This window comes from Ursus maritimus (assembly GCF_017311325.1).
Source record: "Ursus maritimus isolate PB19 chromosome X unlocalized genomic scaffold, ASM1731132v1 scaffold_X1, whole genome shotgun sequence".
NCBI classification, from domain to species: Eukaryota; Metazoa; Chordata; class Mammalia; order Carnivora; family Ursidae; genus Ursus; species Ursus maritimus.
Window position 1 is genome coordinate 92,237,324 of NW_024423319.1, and position 21,149 is coordinate 92,258,472.

Below are 21,149 nucleotides of genomic sequence, written 5' to 3' on the forward strand. Positions count from 1 at the left end.
TGTGATACCCGCTTTACCGTGGTGTTCTAGAACTGAACTTCCAATATCTCTGAGCTATGCCTATCTTCCACTGAGTTTAGTGGGATGGTGATAGAGAAAAATAATTTGCTTTAATGATTACAATCTATGAGTCCCATTTTATCAATGTCCTCATTACTGATATATTTTCAATCCAAGGCTTACAAAAATATAAAGGGTAATACTGTATTATTTTTCTAGTTAAAGTCCTATGATGGTTGAGTGAGTTTGGTTTACTATTTTTCAAGAGATTGCACACTACAATGTGAATATACGTAACATTACCAAACCACACACTTAAAAACAGTTAACATGGTAAATTTTATGGTATGTGCTTTTTCCCACAATTTAAAAAAACATGCGCATTATGTTATACATAAATTATACATTAAGTGGATTTTTAAAAATCTTATGAATTGAAAACTTTAAATGGATAGTTTATTGAACATAAATAATACCTCAGTAAAGTTAAAAAACATTAAATTCAGAAGTCATATTGAATCCCTTGTAATTGCTCACATGTGTCATATTCTCTCATGCCTCGGTGTCCTCATACATAGTCTTCCTTCTCTTAGGATGTGCCCTGCCCCCCACCCCCAACCCCCAACCATCCAGCTTTGCCTGGCTAACTCTTCTTCTTTTAAAATTAGTTCTAGGGGTGCCTGAGGGGCTCAGTCAGTTAAGCATCTGCTTTCAGCTCAGGTCATGATCCCAGGGTCCTGGGATCAAGCCCCACATCGGGTTCCTTGCTCAGCAGGGAGTCTGATTCTCCTTCTCCCTCTGCTCCTCCAGCCTATTCATGCTCTCTTGTTCTCTCCCTCTCTCTCTCTAGCCAATAAATAAATAAATTCTTTTAAAAAATAAGATAAAATTAGTTCTAATGGCTTTTGACTCTGGAAAACATTTTCTCAACCAAATGTGAGCCAGCTGCCCTCCTAATTGTTCCCATAGCATTCTATGTTGAACCCAATCAAGAGACGGAGAAAGAAGATCATAAAATGCTCCTGTTCCCTGTGTCAAGGTCAGACTGGTGAGTTCCCTCCAGAGTCCCAATAGCGTGGCTACTGAGAGATCTCCTAGGGTATCAGTCATCACTCTGGTAAAAATATCTCAAGGATTTCATCCTTAGCCCAGGCTCAGAAACGTGATCCTTGTCAGCACCCTAAAAGTAGATCAGGAGACTATTGACATTAAACAAGTTCACAAGACATAATAAGGAAAAAACTATCCCAGGAGCCAAAATACTGCAAATCCAGACAACCAGCAGGTTTTCTTCCCTTGCAGGCCAAAAACTGTCTTCAATTCACACTCAGGACAGGGCAAAAAGCATTTATTTGCTCAATTAGAAAATTCTATGTTGCTTTAGCAACAGAAGTGGGACCCATAAGTAGAAATCACAGGTATTAGATGTATGCACATTATTACCGATGACAGTAATTCAAAAACGGGATGGACTATCTCAAATATTATACACATTTCCGGTCACTGGAATGGCTGGAAATAGTTGATTGAACCTCTGCCATGAAATGGCAGATGATGTCAACCATGCCAATGTAAAAGGGACTTAAGGTCATTAAAGTTCCAAGTTTCAGACTCTATGATTTTTCCCATCTCACATCCTAGCACATAGACGTTCGTGAGATGCTATATGTTAATCCATGGTACAAAATAGCATTTTTTTCCATTGATTGATATTTCTGTGCTTTCTCTCAGCTGTTGCAACCTGTTTCATCTGTAAAATACCTTTCTTGAAAAATTGGGGGAAGTTAAATAAGATAATACCTATCAAGCATGTATTTTATATTAAATATTTAATAATTATTAATTCCCTTACTGCTCAGTTTATACATGGAAGACAACTGATGAGTAGAACATCCAGATATCATTTCAAGTACTTCTCACTCTGGTTTCACAAACTCCCAAAGACCAAGAGCCCGTTGAGGTTGGGTCGATGTTATTCATCTTTGAATATCTAATGCCACACTCAGTGCCAAGAACTTACTGGCTCTCAATACTGTTTGCTAAATAATTAAGTGACCCAGGAGATCTTGGTTGGGTGCCTTTCCCCAAAAGATCTGGATGGTTCTTCAACTCGAGCAGCTCATTTTTTCCATTGGGTAGTTCAACAATAGCCACAAGAAAAACAAAAGCCAGCCAGGAGGCCATTTGAAGAATCTGGCTAGTGAAAACAGTTATACTGTCAAAGTGGATCCTACCAAGCTCAAGGGAAGTAGGGAGAAGGAAGAAATAGATTAAATTCAGGAAAGGGGGCAAAGTCATTCTCTGTAATCACCAAACAACCACACATCTGTGAAGCATTAGTCACCTGTAAAAATACTATGAGTCATGCTATCCTTTATGACAGCATGTAAAGGGTTGTATTTTATGGAGTTGAAGCTCAACCTGACATATTTACAGTACAACCCCACATCACATCCTCTCCAGTTACTGAGACCACGCCTAGAGTTCAGTTTGAGATAGGAAAGACAACGTCGATGAAGTGAAAGTAATATAAAATGTCAGAAGAGATCAAAAGAGATAATGCATCTGAAAACGTTCCCAAAACTAGATACGTTATTTAAAGCTAAAATGATATTCTTTTTACCCGAGCCCATCAAGACACAGGACTGCATGGTGCAGATTCACACTTGTTTCACGTATTTGTTCAAGAAATAATAATGATGATGAAGAGCTAATTTGATGGATGACATTGATAAGTGATATTCCTTAATTATAAGCCATTACAACTCCATACAAAGTTAAATACAAAATTTTTTAAAGATGATGTCTATTTTCTAGCATATATACTTGATATGAAAAGAACTATAATAGAAGTCATTGCAATTCATATTTAGATATATCTAATAAAGAAATATAGAGGCTTTTGTTGTTATTCATGTGATAGGACTTAAAATTAGGCAGACTGTCAGCATATCAGTTCTAGTATGGAAATCAAAGACATATCAATCAATCAAGAAGCAATTTATGGAGCATTTATAATGGCTCCTTCATCCTGGGGTCTCTGGGAAGTTTAAAGAACTATAGGCTATAGAGCTAACTTTCAGTAGTTTATATTAAGAGTTCAGAATAATACTGTATTGCTTTCACTTTATTAATGTCTTTCCTATCTCAAACTGAAAAAAACAGTGCACATAAGTGCCAAATTGTATTATCGGGAAAGACAGGAAGAATTCAAAGTATTTTGTCTGGGAAGGTGAAACACCCGTTCTCACCATTCAACAAATTAGAATTCTTTAGGATTAGGCCACACAAACTGTTCTGGGTAAGAAAGACTGCAGTCTAGAGGTTAAAAGTATGGCCCTTCCGCCTGACTGCCTAGGTTTGATTCTCAATTAGCTTATTATCTATGTGTCCTCGGCCTTATTAAACTCTTGATGACTCAGTTTCTTCACCCGTAAAATGGAGATGACACTCCATGCCTCTGAGTTATAATGAGTTAGTATTTGCGAAGAATTTACAACACTGCCTGCTCCATAATATCAGATATGTGGTTTTTTACGTAAGAGAGGGAAAAAAGCATTAGACTCTGATCTTTTTTTCTTAATTCTTTAAAGATTTTATTTACCCATTTCAGACAGAGAGAATGAGAGAGCACAAGCGAGGTTAGGGGCAGAAGGAGAGGAAGAGGGAGAGGGAGGAGCAGACTTTCTGCTGAGCGAAGAGCCCGACGTGGGGCTCAATCCCAGGACCCTGAGATCATGACCTGAGCCGAAGGCAGATGCCCAACCAACTGGGCCACCCAGGCGCCCCTAGGCTCTGATTATCTAAATAAGAAGTTCAATTATTCCAACCAAGTAACAAAGTTATAAGACAAATATAGTCAAACTGACAAATCACAGAGCTGAAGAGAATTTACTTCAATAAGGGAATAGAATTGTTGAACTTGTTACAATGACCTACATAGATGATAAAGTACAAAAAGTGATTATGGCACAGTGGAGAATATTCAGACACCGGAATGAGAAGGCTCAGGTTTTGAATCCTATCTCTACCACTTATTATCTAGGTAAGCGTGCATGAGTTACTTCTCTGTGTTTTAGTTTATTAAAATAAGAAAAAGTACAGATCCTATATTGTAGGGTTGTTGTACATATTAAATGAGTTAATATTTTTAAAGTACTTAGAACAATGCCCAGCATTTTTACAGTTACTATTTTTTAAATTATAGGTTCTATGACCAGATACTTACTAGGGTAGTGTAAAGATTAGAAATCAGCTTAGCAAGTATAAATAAAATTAAAATATCATAGATAATATTTACATTATATCTACCCATCAAATTGCTAAGCTAAACCACAGAAGTGTCATGCAATTATTGGAGTGATCACTGCCATTAATATTTGTGGGATCCTAAAGATACCAGAGTGACTCTCCTGGTTTAATCCAAGCTTGGCTCCTTTTCTGCTCCATAATCATGATGGATCCTTTTATTTTTTTAATAATATTTTTGTATTATATTATGTTAGTCACCATACAGTACATCCCTAGCTTTTGATGTAAAGTTCCATGATTCATTATTTGCGTATAACACCCAGTGCACCATGCAATACGTGCCCTCCTTAATACCCATCACCGGCCTATCCCATTCCCCCACCCCCCCTCCCCTCTGAAGCCCTCAGTTTGTTTCCCAGAGTCCATAGTCTCTCATGGTTCATTCCCCCTTCTGTTTACCTCCCTTTCTTCTTCCCTTTCTTCTCCTACCAATCTTCCTACTTCTTATGTTCCATAAATGAGTGAAACCATATGATAATTGTCTTTCTTTGCTTGACTTATTTCATTTAGCATTATCTCCTCCAGTCCCGTCCATGTTGCAGCAAACGTTGAGAAATTGTTCTTTTTGCTGGCTGAGTAATATTCCATTTTATATATGGACCACATCTTCTTAATCCAGTCATCTGTTGAAGGGCATCTCGGCTCCTTCCACGATTTAGCTATTGTGGACAATGGTGCTATGAACACTGGGGTGCATATGGCCCTTCTCTTCACTACGTCTGTATCTTTGGGGTAAATACCCAGTAGTGCAATGGCTGGATCATAGGGTAGCTCAATTTTTAACTTTTTAAGGCACCTCCACACAGTTTTCCAAGTGGTTGGTGGGAATGATGGATCCTTTTAAAAACATACACAAAGGCATGCTGCTTCCCTGGTTAAATCCATCCAGTGACTCCTCATCTCTCACTCCCCAAACCCAGCCCATCCCAAATAGCAAATTAAATATTCCTTACAATCATATACAGTAATCTGAGAATTCTTTTAATTTTCTCTATCTTGTTATACTTCCAGTGCTGTTTTTCTGCCCTTAATCTGACTCTGCCAATCAGTCTTTCTGAGCCCCACACGTGTTTGCTTTCCCTAGAATCCTCCTCCTCTGCAGTCCTAGACTAGGTCAGGTCTCCATTAACACAGAATACCTTGTACTTCTCTTTTCTTAATATTTATCATACTTGCAGTTAATAGTTTAGCATCTTTCTTCCTACTAGTATATAAAATGTGTGCCGATAGGAACTGTTTTTTTAATTTAAATTTTGTTTAGTTAACATGCAGTACAATATTGGTTTCAGGAGTAGAATTTGTTTTGTTTTGTTCAATGTTGATTTCCCAAACTTAACATCATTCCAGGCATATCAGAAGCAATCAATAAATATTTATTGAAGTATGGAAGGGAAGTAGAAAAACAACCTATTAAGGCACTAGTCACATATTCCCTTACCTAACCCTATCTCCTAGTTGATCCTACACCCTCAACACACATTTCACCATTATCACCAAACTTGGAAAATCACATCTTTTTTGTTGTGCCTATGACCCAAACTCTCTGCTCCTTATCAACTGTACCAACGGGCAAAAACCACAAAGCCGTGACTTTTGGTCTCCCTAACTAACTGTGTAAGATAACAGACAGATCCCTTCCTCCCCTGGCCCTCAAAGTCCTCATCTATACCATGAGGGAATATGATACTGGATGATATTTGTGCTCTAGCATTCAGAAATTGTGTCAAACACTCATCTCTGCAGCACCCCATTTTGTGACAGTTTACCCTAGTAAACAATGGTGTGCCAAAGGCAGCTTTTATGGGTTCACTGGAGTCAACTCTGTACATCCCTTCTCAACCTTGAGTTCAGTGACATCATATTGGTAGCTTGGAATCAGGCAGAGCAGGAACGCATATTACCACAGTAATCAACAAAAGCTATAAATGAGGGAGTTTATAGGGGGATCTGGTTGTTAAACATTTACCAGGACACCACTGCCTGTAAACTCCAGCTGCTACCATGGAACAGGGACCAGCCCTAGATTAAAAATTAGTACTAGTGGTATATGGAGCAAGAAGTATTGATGTGGATAGTCTAGAAGGGGATATGGAACACTAAAAAGAGGGGAAAACAACAGGTTTTGGGTGGTGTATTTTAGTCTAGGATGACCTCAAGGCAGACTCTGAGACATGGCTTTGAGTGAAATTGGGAGGTGATCCCGGGGAACACCAGTGGTGAGTCAGAAAAGGGAAGAAACCCAGCGCAAGGTACATTAATGAGCTGCTTTCGGCTATGGGCAACTGGGGCTCAGTTCCACTGGAGACATAGAGGAGACTGCGTAGAACATGTCTCAGAATTGTTTCAACGGAAAGTGAGGGAGCTGAGGTATTTATCCACAAACTCCTACCGAGCATTGGTTGAGCTGCTTCTGCGGGCTTTACATCCGTAGAATTTTTTTTTTTTTTTTTTTTTTTTGGCTATCCCTATATTCCAAAGCACACATCTACAGCCAGGAAAAGCTCCCAGAGAATCACACACGCTTACAATAGGACACCTTTGGCCCGTACGGGAATAGTAAGTATTGAGGCGCTAGCGGTGAAGCATCAATAGTACCTGTGTCAGAAATTAACGGCACTGACTCAGCATTGGAGAAGACTTTTGATCAGGGACATTCAGCCTCAGATTGCTCTTTTCCAACAAAAAGCCAAGACGTATCATACCTCTGTACCATGCCACTAGACAGGAGACTGAGGTCACTCTCCAGTAACCCACTGCAGGCAATTTTAAAGGACAGTGAGCTTCACTACATTCGAACATTAACACGTTTGCATAAGGGAATGTTAAGAAAAACGTAGCTAGAACAATAAAATTACAGTTGGAAACACTCTGGAATCCAAGTTTGAACTCCAAGCAATTACAGTTAGAAAGAATGAGACTCCTCTAAAACTGACAGAAAATCCTTTACATGCAGAAATGAACAGTCCAGTGGCGGGGAGGTGTTCATAGCACAGCATTAATAGATGACTTAGAACCTAGATGACTAAAAGAGAAGAAAATTCTAAGGTGGACCAAAGAGACATTTCTCATTTTGTTGGTTTCACCCATTTCTACTACAGTATAATTGGGTGTTAATACTAGAACCACACTCTAATTTGTTAGATCTAAATTTTTCTCAAATTATGTAGTGCATACTATTTTGTTTATCTCACAACATGCGTTTGTGTTTTTCAAATTAATCCTCCAGTTATTATTATAAAATCTTAAAGGAACTCCTTCAAGTATTAACAAAACCTTTGGATCCAACCAACAACTGAGGTCTGGATTCTGATGTCCAGAGAAGAGATGAAGAACACTGTTATGAAATAGTTCTTGAACAAAACCTGTCCTGTTAATATGTTAACCCACAACTGAGAGAAGAACTAAGAATGGATGTGGGGCAGGTAATAGTGAACTGGATAATCTAAACATCAATCTGCTTTCATTCATAAAGAAGTTAAATACATAAGTTCTGTGGCAGCATTTCTCAAAATGTGGTTCAAAAACCCTTAGAGATCTCCAAGACCCTTTCGGTAAGTCCTTGAGGTCAAAACTATTTTCATAGTAATACCAAGATTTTATTTACCTTTTTTACCCTCACTTTCTCATGAGTGCACGGTGGAATTTTCCAGAGGCTACATGACCTGCGATGATGCCATCACTCTGACAACTAATGGAACATGTGTTTTTGTGTTCTTACGTTTAAAGGTTTCTCAGCTTTAATTTCTAATCTGGTAAATATTGATGGATAGAACCCACATAAACAAAAGCTCTTTGAGGTCCTCAATAATGTTTAACAGGTTCAAGGCCAAAATGTTTGAGAATCACTGTTCTATGGTATTCTTCAGCAGGAGTATTGATGTAAGGCATCTACTACAAATAAAGATTAGATAACTTTCGGAAACATTAGGAATGTATTTGAACTCAAAACATTTAGAAGGGCCTTTAGTTGTTATCTAATCATCGTTTCAGTAGGTGAGGAAAGTGGCATTCAGAGATATTTGTGTTCCAACTTACATAGATAGGTAATGAAAGGGCAGGATTAGAACACAGGACTTGTAAATGCTTAGTGGTTTTTTGGTTTCGTTTTTGTTTTGAATCTTACAAAGTTCTATCACAGACTGTCCATTTCATCCTTTAGCCTTCAGGTGAACCATACAGATGTGCTAGGGACATGAGAATGAATCTGCCTGAGAAAAAGATGTTCTAAATCAACTGACACATTCTGAATCAGAAGGGCCAGAAATAAATTTAATGAAATTATTATCTCTCAAGTTCCCTCTCCTATCATTTAGTCAAGAAGCTGAGTCTATTCATTTCAAAGCAATGAAGGGAAGTATCCCATTAAAGTAATTGCAAAGAAATTGATCTTGTCACTCATCCCAAGGTCATCTTATCAGATTCCTCTTCTTACTCCTGCAGAAGACACTTCCTAAATTCCCCAATGTCTTCCTAACATTTCTGCTAAGCTGCAAAAGTAGCATCATTGACAAAACAATGGCAGCATATGACTCATATCCCGATAACGGATATAATAGTGCTTTATGAACAAGAATGGATGACACAAAAGTTATGATTATTATAATGCTATGTTCTGTTTGGCTCAAAAACTGGTCCCAGATCCATTTCTGAGGCATTCTCAGGGTTTTTGTGAGACATTATGAGGTAGTGATTCGAAGTACTCATTCCTCCATCAAAGAAAGGTAGGTTCATGCCCTGTCTCTACCACTTACGGGCCGTGTGACCTTTGGCAAGAAACCTAAGCATACCAGCCTCAAATTTCTCAAATGTACAAAATGGAGGTGATAACAGAACGTGCTTCACCAAGTTGTAAAGATTAAAGAAGATAAATGCAATCTGAGGCACACAGAAGATGGTGAATGCTCTCTAGTTACCTTTGGCTACTCCTCTTATCACCATCCTAAGTATTAAAAGGAATGCATCACCACGAAGTCAGACTTCAGAGACTGGTGTGGTAAAGAAGGAAAGTGCTGAGAAATTCTCAAAGATGATGGGTGCCATACTGAGAAGGGGAGCAAGATACAAGAACTCCCAGTCTTGGGATAGCATAAGAAGCACCAGTCCTGGGATTAGAGCAAATGGGTTTGAAACTCATGCCCATCAGAAAAATTGGAGTTGAGAAGGGCTGGGATTTGGGTCTGTATGAGAGTTGGAGTTGGGGGAAAAAATGAGGTACCAACTACAGATACACTCAGGCTTTTTTTTTTTTCTTGTAAGACCCATCCTTCCCAAAGTGCTCCATTCTCTACCCAGATGTATATCCTGCTTCCAGTTTCTGTTTATAAAGTCTAAGGTAAGCAAATAGATGAGGTATTAGTTGATTAGGAGGGACTCGGCCCTGTGGCACTTGTATTTCAAACCAGGCTCAAGAGGACAAACAACTTTCATGCCCAAAGGACTGTCTATCTAAAGGAGAAATGTCAGGCTAAATATCACATCATAACACTTTCTGTAATATCTTGAGCAAGCTGTAAAACCCATTTGGTATTACTCACCGAGAAATAGGATTTGAAATGACTAACTCTGCCTGAGAAAATAACTGCATGTATATTCAAAGACAATAAATTCAGCACCTTACTTTTTAGCAAGGATATTGTGCCATATTTCAGACCCCAAGGACTGACAACGCTTAATTTAGATGGAGATCAATTTACAACTGCAGCTTCCTGGATGAAGCCACGCGATGATTATAGCATGCTGTTTCAGTGAGGTGATACCGGCATTCTCTCTGCCGCTGATCGTATACATGACCTTGAGCAAATTACTTAGCTTCCTAATTCTGTTCCCTCGTCTGTAAAATAAGCATCACGATAGTGTGTTTGTCCCGAATGTTACATGAGATAATACATGTTGGCCTTTAGTACAGTGACTGACATACACTAACAGATATGAGTTGTTTTTACTATCAGGTCAAAGAACAGATTCTAAGAAGAAAACCTTAACTGACTGGTCAAAATTAAGCTGTCCATGATGTCAGGAAAAACACTGACACTGGTGCTATGTATCAATACTAGACAACTAACAAAGTAAGAAAAGTTGCTTAGATTTTACAAAAAGAACTCCAATTACACTCATGTAGGTAAAATATGTAACACTCTAATCTCCATATTCTATTTTAATCCAACAACTATATTTTGATGTCTATTTATGTGCCCAGTGTTAGCACATGAGAACACAGAAGAGGACACTGTCCTTACCCTCAAGAAGCTCATAAGTTACTAGATCGGATAACTATGCAAACAAATAATTACATTGTATTATGTAAACCCAGTGACAGAAATATATAGGAGATGCAGACCTGGCACAGAGAACAAACAATATGGTGAAGATGAGTTATTTACAAAGTCTTCACAGCTCAGAAACTACGTTTACACTAGGGACCTAGAGAGTTCAGAAACACAACCCACCAACACACGCACGCACATGCACACACACTCCACTGATTTTCAACAAATGTGCCAAATTAATTCAGTGGGAAAAGGACAGTCTTCAACAATTGGTGTTCGAACAATTCGATACCCATATGGAAAAAATAATAATCTCAAACTTTGCATTCTACTATATACAGAAATCACTGGAAATGAGTAGCAGTCCTAAATATGAGTGCTAAAATTATAACACTTCTAGAAAAACATAGAAAATCTTTGTGACTTTGGGTTAGGCAAAGAGTTCTTAGGGCACAAAAAGCATGAACCACAAAAGAAAAAAACAATGACAAAATGCATGTCATCAAAATTTAAAATCTGTAGTCATAACGGCACTGGAGGAGATAATGCTAAGTGAAATAAGTCAAGCAGAGAAAGACAACTATCATATGATTTCTCTCATCTATGGAACATAAGAACTAGGATGATCGGTAGGGGAAGAAAGGGATAAAGAAAGGGGGGGTAATCAGAAGGGGGAATGAAACATGAGAGACTATGGACTCTGAGAAACAAACTGAGGGCCTCAGAGGGGAGGGGGGTGGGGGAATGGGATAGGCCGGTGATGGGTAGTAAGGAGGGCACGTATTGCATGGTGCACTGGGTGTTATACACAACTAATGAATCATCGAGCCTTACATCGGAAACCAGGGATGTACTGTATGGTGACTAACATAATATAATAAAAAATCATTAAAAAAATAATAAAAAAATAAAATAAAATAAAATCTGTAGTCATAAGAACATACTCTTAAGAAAATTAAAAAGCAAGCCAAACAGGAAGAAAATTATTTACAAAACATTTAGCTGATAAGGGATTTGTATCCAAAACATGTTTTTTAAAAAAAAATCTTACAACTCCATAATAGAAAGAAAACAACGAACTTTTTAAAATGGGCCAAATGTGTGAACAAATGCTTTACCAAAGCTATATGTACAGCCAATAAGCACAAGGTAACATGTTTAACACCACTATTCATTATGGAAAAACAAAACCATAATGTGATGCCACCACACACCTACAGCTATGGTTAAAACTAAAAAGACTAACCGTACCATATGCTAGCAATCAAATTTTCATACTTCGCTGCTAGGAATTAAAAATGGTATAGCCACTTTGGAAAACAATTGGGCTGTTTCTTTTAATGCTAAACCTTACAGTACCATAAGGCACAGAATCCCACTAAGAGGTATTTATCTAAGAGAAATGAAAATATATGTCCATGGAAATACCTGTATTCCAATGATAACAGCCTCAAACATTACTCATAACAGCCCCAAACTGGAAACAACCAAATGTCTACCTAGCAGTGAATGGGTAAACACAATGCGATAGATCTATATGACAGAACACAACTCGGCAATGAAAAGGAACAAACCAATTATGCAAGTAACAACATGGATGAATCTCAAAAGCATATAAAGTGAAAGAAGCCACACGCAAAAGATCACATACAGTGTGATTCCATGTATACAGAATTCTAGAAAAGGCAAAACTATGATGAAAGAAAGCAAACCAGCAGTTACCAGGGGCTGGGGTAGAGAGGATTGACTGCAAATTGGTAGGAAGGACCTTTCCGAAGTAATGGCCATGTTCTATATCTTGTTCGTGGTGATTAAATTACTGCATATATTTGTTGAAACTCCTCTAACTGTACAATTTAAATTGGTGAATTTTACTGTATATAAAGTACACTTCAATGAAGCTGCTTTTTTAAAAACAATCATTTATGGGTTCCACCTGAAGAAACTATTCAATTGTCTCATTTTCTTAAAAAATGCAAATTTTAGGGTAGTGAACCTTTAAGATGTACAGTTTTTCAAAAAGCAGCATTTAAGGTTATCATAAAGCTGGTTATGAATAAAATCAGTGTAAATAGCCTTCAACATAGTCCTAAAATAAAAACCCATTGTTAAAAACGAGGGATTTATGAGCACTATTTCACTGTAATTTACAAAGTGAACCATTCCTTAGATAGAAGAAATTCTCCAATTCAAATATAATAAAAATAGATGTACCTTAAGATAAAATTACATATCTAAATGAAAAAAAATCTTAATATAAGAAAACCTGATATATGAAACTTTGGACATGCACATTAAGTGGTTATTTGCTTCATAAAAGGTTTCACACTCAATTTACTTTAACAGTAAACTTCTCTATCCCATTTAAAATAACTTAGGAACAAGGGTGCCTGGGTGGCTCAGTTGGTTAAGCATCTGCTTTTGGCTCAGGTCATGATCCTGGAGTCCTGGGATCAAGTCCCACATTGGGCTCTTTGCTCAGCAGGGAGCCTGCTTCTCCCTCCGCTTGCCACCCCTCTGCTTGTGCACTCTTTCTCCCTGACAAATAAATTAAAAAAATTTTTTTTAAATCAATCAATAAATAAAATGACTTAAGAACAGATTTTTAGGAAGGTACCCCAAACTGTACTGAGTATAAACAAGAATCAGCAACTCTGAGCACTCTAGCTACAATTATATAATAATATATAATAATATACAATTATATAATAATAATGGGGAAAAGTAATCATAAATTTACTTCCTTGAAATCTAAGCCCCTCCTTACACTGATTAGTCAGGAAATTACTGGCTAAAGGTGAGGCCCAACTAAGAAGATGTGAGCAATTCCTCTGTACTTAAAAAGTTCGAGGCCAGCATCTCTTAATCCTAACAAGGACAGAAACAACTAAAAGATGTTAGTCTAATTATGTTTTCCAGGATAAAGAGATACAGATGGTGGTAGAAGATAATTCCAGTCATCCAGCTCACTAATTTTACAAATGCAGTAAATAGTTTGAATCCTTGTCTCTCAACTGCTAAAATCTGTTACATAAATTTTAAAAAGTCTGGAGAATTTAGGTATTTTTAAACAAATTTACATATAGTGGGTAACCAATTTATACTATTCCTCTAAGTTCCCTGGAAAGAGACCAGTGTGTAATCAACAGTTTCTAAATAATCTATGCTCTGGTGCCAAATGAATATAAATATGATGTCAACAAAAAGTATTACTCAATAAATTATGATCTCATTTATTATTTTAAAAGTTTTTGTTATATTCTTTTATTTTTTATAACCATTCTGTGAGGTATATAAGAAAAAAACTGTACCCCAATTTCAGGTAGGGAAAGACTCATTTGCCCTGGATCTCATATTGCATTTGTTATAAAGGAATTCCGTGTTCTTTACACTATGCCATAAAATATTTCCAGGTATTGATAAGACTTTGTTTCAATGACCTCTAAGACTTTCAGTATCACTGAATAAAGGTTTATGTGTTACAGTTTTGATAAATCTCTTTTTCTCATATGGCATAACGACCTGAAACTTGGAAACCTGAAGTTATACCCTGACACTTAAATAGTTACATGGACTTGATCAATTCCATAGAGCTTCACACCGATACTGACCAAGAGGGCTTTGGACACAATGTTGCTATAACGTCCATCTGTGTGTATGTAGTCGGGGTGGGAAGGAAGAGGAGAACTATCAGAAACGAACGCAACATGAAACACACTACATGAGGTCAGCTTTGCAAATTGTGAAACATCTGCTAAGGTTCAGTTTATTCCCTCATGGTCTGAGAATTACAAACTCTTCATCACAACAGAAATTCAAAGCAAAGATAAACTATCATGCAATCTCATGGAGAGGTCTACCATTATCATGACAAAACACCAGAACAACAAAAAAGTTCCCTTCTTGTTCTTGTTTATTTCTTCTTGAGACCTTGAATTTGACTCTAAAACTGTTACATTTCCTTGAGGAGAACATTTTGTCTCCATTTATGGGATCTCATTAAAGTTCCAACCCTGGCTCAATCTGCCTTCTTCATATCCACATCCAGGACAACTGGAGAAAATTGCACAGCCCTGCAGACCGGTAATAAGACAAACTCATGGTCTACAAACCAGCTAGGCCCCAGAATCAGCTGTGAACTCTTTCCCTCATCTTTGGTCAGGTCCTGCAGCCAGTGCCTTCAATGACTTTTCCAGTGCTGCTCTCAGGCTCACTACACAGGCCCTGATGTCCTCCCTCTCAGAAGAAAGCTTTTCCTCTCAATGTACTTCCTTTAACTTTTCCATGTCTACTCTCAGCTGCACCTCCTCACTAGGATCAAATGTCTTTCCTCGTTTTCAAATCTAGTCTCTTCATCCTTGACCACTTCCCTCCTCCACAGCATTGTTCCAGCAAACACGCTCTTAACTTCAGTTTCTCCAGTTTTACCTATTCCTAAACCTTAGCCTATGAACAAGTGTAGAACACTCATACATTGCCATCGATCTACTGTCCTGTTGGTCTCTTTTCACATTTATTAAATTTATTGAAATGCTTGTCCGCACCTTCTGTGTCCAACCCATCTTCTATTCACTTCTTAAATTGCTATCATCTGACTTTTACCCCACTGCTCTCCTGCAAGTGCTATAATAAATCCCAACTGTCAAATACAAATGGGCTAGGTCAGTCTTTATATTCTTGCACCTGTTTACTGCATTTGAAGTTGTACTTAATTCCTCTTTCTTAAGACTTCCTGCACCCTTGACCTTTGTGCCTCTGTAGTACTTTCCAATCTCCATGGTGGACGATATCAGTTGATTCTTTCTGCCCAGTACATTTTTCTTCATTCTTCTGATAACAAAACTTCCCTTTCTTTGTGGTTATCGTGGGGCTGCCAATCATAGCACCTGGCCACATTGATTGGTACAGGGATGAGCACGTGACTTATACTCAGCCAATCAGAGCCTTCCTCCAGGATTATTTTGTATTTGGAGTTATCAAGGAAAAGCTCTTTTCTTTCTGGTTTTGGAGCTAAAAGAATATGAGCCTGGAGGTACCTGAGACCACGGCTCTAGCCTCAAAGGCTCGCCCAGCCTGACTAAAGAAAAAGCGAATATATATAGAATCTGACAGAAAAAAAACTTGACCATGTTCAAATTCCTGGTTTCAGTCACACCCAAAGCCAGTTCTCACTCTGACTCTGTTCTGATATGATTACTTGATCCTTTAAAATTCTCGTCTTTTGGTATAAGCCAATTCTTGTTTGTTCTCAAGCTCCCCATCCATCATCTACTCCAACCTTCTATCCTCTTCTCATTCTATTCACTTCATTCTACATATGCTCCTTTGGATGATTTCAACTGGGCTCTGGCTTTCAAACTTTGCACTGTGTGCTGATGACTCCCAAGTCTTCGTCACCACACCAGATCTCCCCCTTGTCTTTCACACTCAAGCATCAACTTGATGCTAACAAACTTCACCTTGATTACTTACTACGGAATGGCGATCAACCAGTTTTCCTGAGGTCAGTCTCAGGACAGGTTTACCCCTGTGGCATAATTATTAATAACAATCTTTCATATTTTCAAAAGTGTCCTGATTTGAATGATTAAGTACATGATTATCCTGCCTCAGACTCAGTGTTTTCTAAACTGAACCCATCATTATTCCTCCTATATCTCCGTCAAACTAGAAGCCTAGAGTCATCCTTGACTCTTCCTCCTGAATCTGGCCTCCGTGTTACAGCCATCTCCAGTCTATGAACATTTCTCGAATTCACCATCTCCTCTCCTTTCCTACTGCCAATGCCCTGGACTCTTATCACTTCTGAAGTACAGCAATAGTCTCCTAACTTCCAGTCTTGTCCTCCTCATATCCAGCACCCACATAGCCATCAGGGTGTTAAATGTTCAGCCCAAATTCTTTACCTCTCTATCCATGCCCTTGGCCATGACAGCTTGACACATAAAAAGTGTTCAACAAATATTTAATGAGTAAATGAAGGAATGAGCGAATAGTGCGGTAAAATACATACAACTTTTTTACATAATATACATAAAACATGTTTATTAAAACACTCCTCTAATATTCTCTCCTCTTAACCTCAAATTATATAATTTCTTTCTTGCTATTAATACATATGATTTAAAAAATTACCACTGAAATAAATCCATAGATTCACCTAGGCTCTTTAAGTATATTTGATATTGATGATATGAAGGCAAGACAGTAATATGATCAATCTAGTTGCCCCATTCAGAAACTTGGGATCCCACTTAGATTTCACACTTTCCTTTACCAATCAATTACTAAGTCCTGTGTGGTGGTTAATTTTAAGTGTTAACTTGACTGTGGGCCACAGGGTGGCCAGATATGTGGTTAAACATTATTCTGGGTGAATCCGTGACAGGGTTTCTGAATAAGATTAACATTTGACTTGGTAGGCTAAATAAAGCAGATTGTCCTTCCCAGTGTGGGTGGGCAACATCCAATCCCTTGAAGACCTGAATAGAAAAAAAGATGGGGTAAGAAAGAATTCTCTCTCTGCCTGATAGATAGTCTTCAAGCTAGAACATAAGGATTCTTCTGCCTTTGGACATGGACTGGAATCTATACCATCAGCTGTTCTGGTTCTCAGGCCTTTGGACTGAGACTGGAACTTCAGGGTACCACTGGCTCTTCAGGGTCTGGACTTCTCAGGCTCCACAGTCACATGAGCCAGTTCCTTATAATAAATCATATATACATACACATATATAGTAAATTGTATATTTTGTATATGTGTGTGTGTGTATATATATACATTTACGTATGTACACATATACATATATATAAAATACATAAGTCTATGTCTCCTATTTGTTCTCTCTAGAGAACCCTAACATATCTATAAATCCTACCCCCTAAATAGCTTTAAAATCTCTCTTTCTCTTTAAGTGCAAAAGCTGCAAGGCTGGGAGTGTGCATTTATTTTCACACCTAAGCAGTTATTTAGTAAGAAGAAAACTGGGCCTGTTAGATGCCACTTTTCTTTGGTGTATACTGATGTATCAAACTTTAAAACTTTTGGTTACTCACAATGATTTTTTTTTACTTTATGGATCCATAACTTGTTTTTTTCCTTTGAAAACCTTTGTACCCTCCCAGATCAGGTCAATTTCTACCTATTCCAATTTCTTCCATGGTTATTGTTCTACTCAGGCTCTTTTCCACAGGATCAGCTTCGGTAATTCTTATAAAATTAGTATTACGTGTTGGATGTGTAATTTCCATCATGCATACCACTGATTAAACAATTCAAAAACTTCAATACACCTGAAAATCACCACACAAAACCAAAGTGTTTCCAAATATTTTTACACTATCATACCCTACAAAGTTCTCAGAAAAAGTAATTAATTTTAGTCAAAAGTCAATATTCAGTACATAGTAAATTATTAACCTCTGTAATAAAACTATTCTTAAGTAAGCTATTCTCTTAGATGAACAACTGAATACACTTCACACATTAAAGGTAATTTCAATCACTATGAGAGCCACCAAAATAGCAATATGCTGGTCTGAATTTCTTCTAGGAAAGCATTACATACCTCCTGGTTATAAACAGAATTCTAAATATAAATTCTGACAACTGAAAACATACACCAAATCTTCAGAAGGGTAAAAGTAAATGAGGATCTGCTCTGCTTTACATGGTTTTCTGAAACATAGTAATTCAAATATGTTATCAAATGATACTTGAAAATCTTCCTACCTAAAACAGCTCCTTTGAAAATATTTTGAGCAAATATTCCTTAAAATACATAAACAGAATACAGTGATATCTTTGAAATTCACATTTGTCAAGTTTTCTCTACGTAAGAAATAGAGTAGAACAGGTGCTAATGGAAAGTCACACCAGCAATAACTCAACCAAGAGCAAGAGGCCAAAGCCATAACTGGTATTTCTTTAAATAGAGAGAAGGATGAAAGGCAAGAGGAAGGTACATATAACTCAAACTACTGAAAGAAGTGTTCTAATTTTTTTTGAGGTTCAAACCTCATTAAAATGGCATTCCTCAAGGATTTAAAGCAGGCACTGAATGAAGACTTTCTAAAAACTCAAAAAAGGTTGGGATCATTAATAATCAATAGCCCAAAATAGTAATAAAAATCACCGCTCATATTTTTACTTTTTTTTTTCAGCAGATATTCTTTTCTAAAGATCTATACCTAAGACCAGTCATAAGATTGATTTCCATGCTCTAATCATTCAAGCTACCATCTATACAACAGGGTGGATCCAGGGTGAAATTAAAAATCTGCCACAGTTCACATGTAATTAGGATATTAAATAGCAAATAGTAAATTATAAATCAAACACTACATTTTTGTTTTCTTTCCATTTTTTATTCAAGTATAATTAACATATAGTATAATGTTAGTTTCAGGTGTACAATAGGATGATTCAACAATTCTATACATTTCTCAGCACTCATCAAGATAAGTGTACTCTTGTTCTTTCCCATCTTGCAAGGCGGCGGGTGAGGAAGTTGAGAAGTCAGATGCCAAAGAGAGGAAACCTGAAGCCAAGAAGGCTGACACTGGTGGCAAGGTTAAGAAGGGTAACCTCAAGGCTAAAATGCCAAAGAAGGGGAGGCCCCACTACAGCCAAAACACTGTCCCAGTGAAAGGAATTAGATATTCCCAAAAGGCTAAGTATTCTAGAAAGATTATGTACAAGAGGAAGTATTCAACCCCTAAATCCAGGATTAATCCAGTTCTTGCTACTGTCACAGAACCAGTTGGTGCTGACAAGAACAGTGGAACCTGAGTGGTTAAACTTCACAAAATGCCTAGGTTTTATCCTACTCGAGATGTGCCTTGAAAGCTGTTGAGCCAGGGCAGAAAGACCTTCCCATTAGCACGTGAGAAAACTGGAAGATGCATCACTCCTGGGACCAGTGTGACCATCCTCACTGGGCACCACAGAGGCAAGCGGCTGGTTTTCCTGAAGCAGCTGAGCAGTGGTTTCCTACTCGTCACCGGACCTCTGGCCCTCAATCACGCTCCTCTGCACAGAACACAACACAAATTTGTCATTGCCAACCTCCACCAAAATTATATCGGGGTGGGAAAATCCCCAAACTTCTCACTGATGCTTCTCACTTCAAGAAGAAGATGCATGAACCCAGACACCAGGAAAGTGAGATCTTCGACACAGAGCAAGAGAAATAAGAGATTACGGAGCAGTGCAAGGTTGATCTGCGGACTTGCAAATCCTGCCACAAATCAAAGCTGTTCCTCAGCTCCAAGGCTACCTTGCTCTGTATTTTCTCTCACAAACGGAGTTTACCCTCACAAATTGGTGTTCTAAATTTCTTACAAAAAACCTAATAACTGATCCATTGTTTAAAGAAAAAGAAAAGTGTACTCTTAATTCCTTTCACCTACTTTGCACCCATTCCCCCACCCCCTCCCCTCGGCAACCACCAGTTTGTTCTCTGTAGTTAAGAGTCTGGGGTTTGTTTGTTTATCTCTTTTGTATTCTTTGTTCCTTTGTTTTGTTCCTTAAATTCCACATGAGTGAAATCATTCTTCCTTAATGTTGTACTCAGGATTGCTCCAGGTTCAATCATAAGGGCAAAATGTGTACTCTGCATTCCCTCTTAGTTTTTTCTTCTCTTTGTTCTTCAGGTACTATTTCTTCCCTAGTGCCCAACAACCTTCCTTCCCCATGGTGATCATTTTTTATTTTGCCTCTTTCTTATTCTACCCCCTAATCACAATCAGAATGCACCTATTCTGCCCAGGCCTTGCCAGGTCTGACAAGTTAAGATTATTAAGGCTGAAATGTTAATGGCATAAGTAACTCTTTTCAGAGTGATCAATGAGGAACGCTTTGCGCAGCAAGTAACAGCAATATCAGCAACGACAAAATCAACAGCAACAAAAACAAACTACAGTGGCATGAACAACTTAAGGTAGAGCAGCATCAAGTTGGTTTGGTGGCTTACCCATGTCACCAAATACCTAGGCTCTTTCTATTGTTATGTTTGACCATACTTAGCATATGGAATTTGGTCCACTGGCTGGTGGCTTCATAACTGCAAGACAGCTTTCCCAGTTCCAAGCATCACAATTAAAAGACAACATTCAAATGTGGGATGTGATAGAAATGAAACTGAAGCAGACTTTCTCCTCATGTACCTTGTTCCTTTTATCGGAAGATACAGACTTTTCATGAGCCCCAGAAAAATTTCCCTTATATTTCATTGACAAGGGAGAATAGGAAAGTGAGTCTCGGGCTTTTTCAGCCTGTATAGTGGAGGGGGGCCAGAGAAGAAAGGAATTGGCAATGGTTTCTAGGAAGCAAACTAAACAGATGATATGTTTGAGACTAAACAGAGAACTGAAGGGTTTACACATGAAAAAGGAGCAGTAACAACTAAGTTGAGGCTGCGGTGGTTTGCAAATCTCTCCTTCCTATCCAACTGTGGATTTTGGGTGGATAGAGGCTGTCTTATTTATGTTATTTCTGCTTCACAAATTTAATAAATATTCATGGAACAAATGAAGACAAAACATGAAAATCTCCTTGAATGAATTCCACAA

General features: G+C 37.9%; 1 pseudogene; it reads left to right on the plus strand.

Annotated features, from left to right (window-relative positions):
- Positions 1 to 19,236: 19,236 nt before the first annotated feature.
- On the plus strand, positions 19,237 to 19,949 carry LOC103668317 (annotated as a pseudogene).
- Positions 19,950 to 21,149: the final 1,200 nt, after the last annotated feature.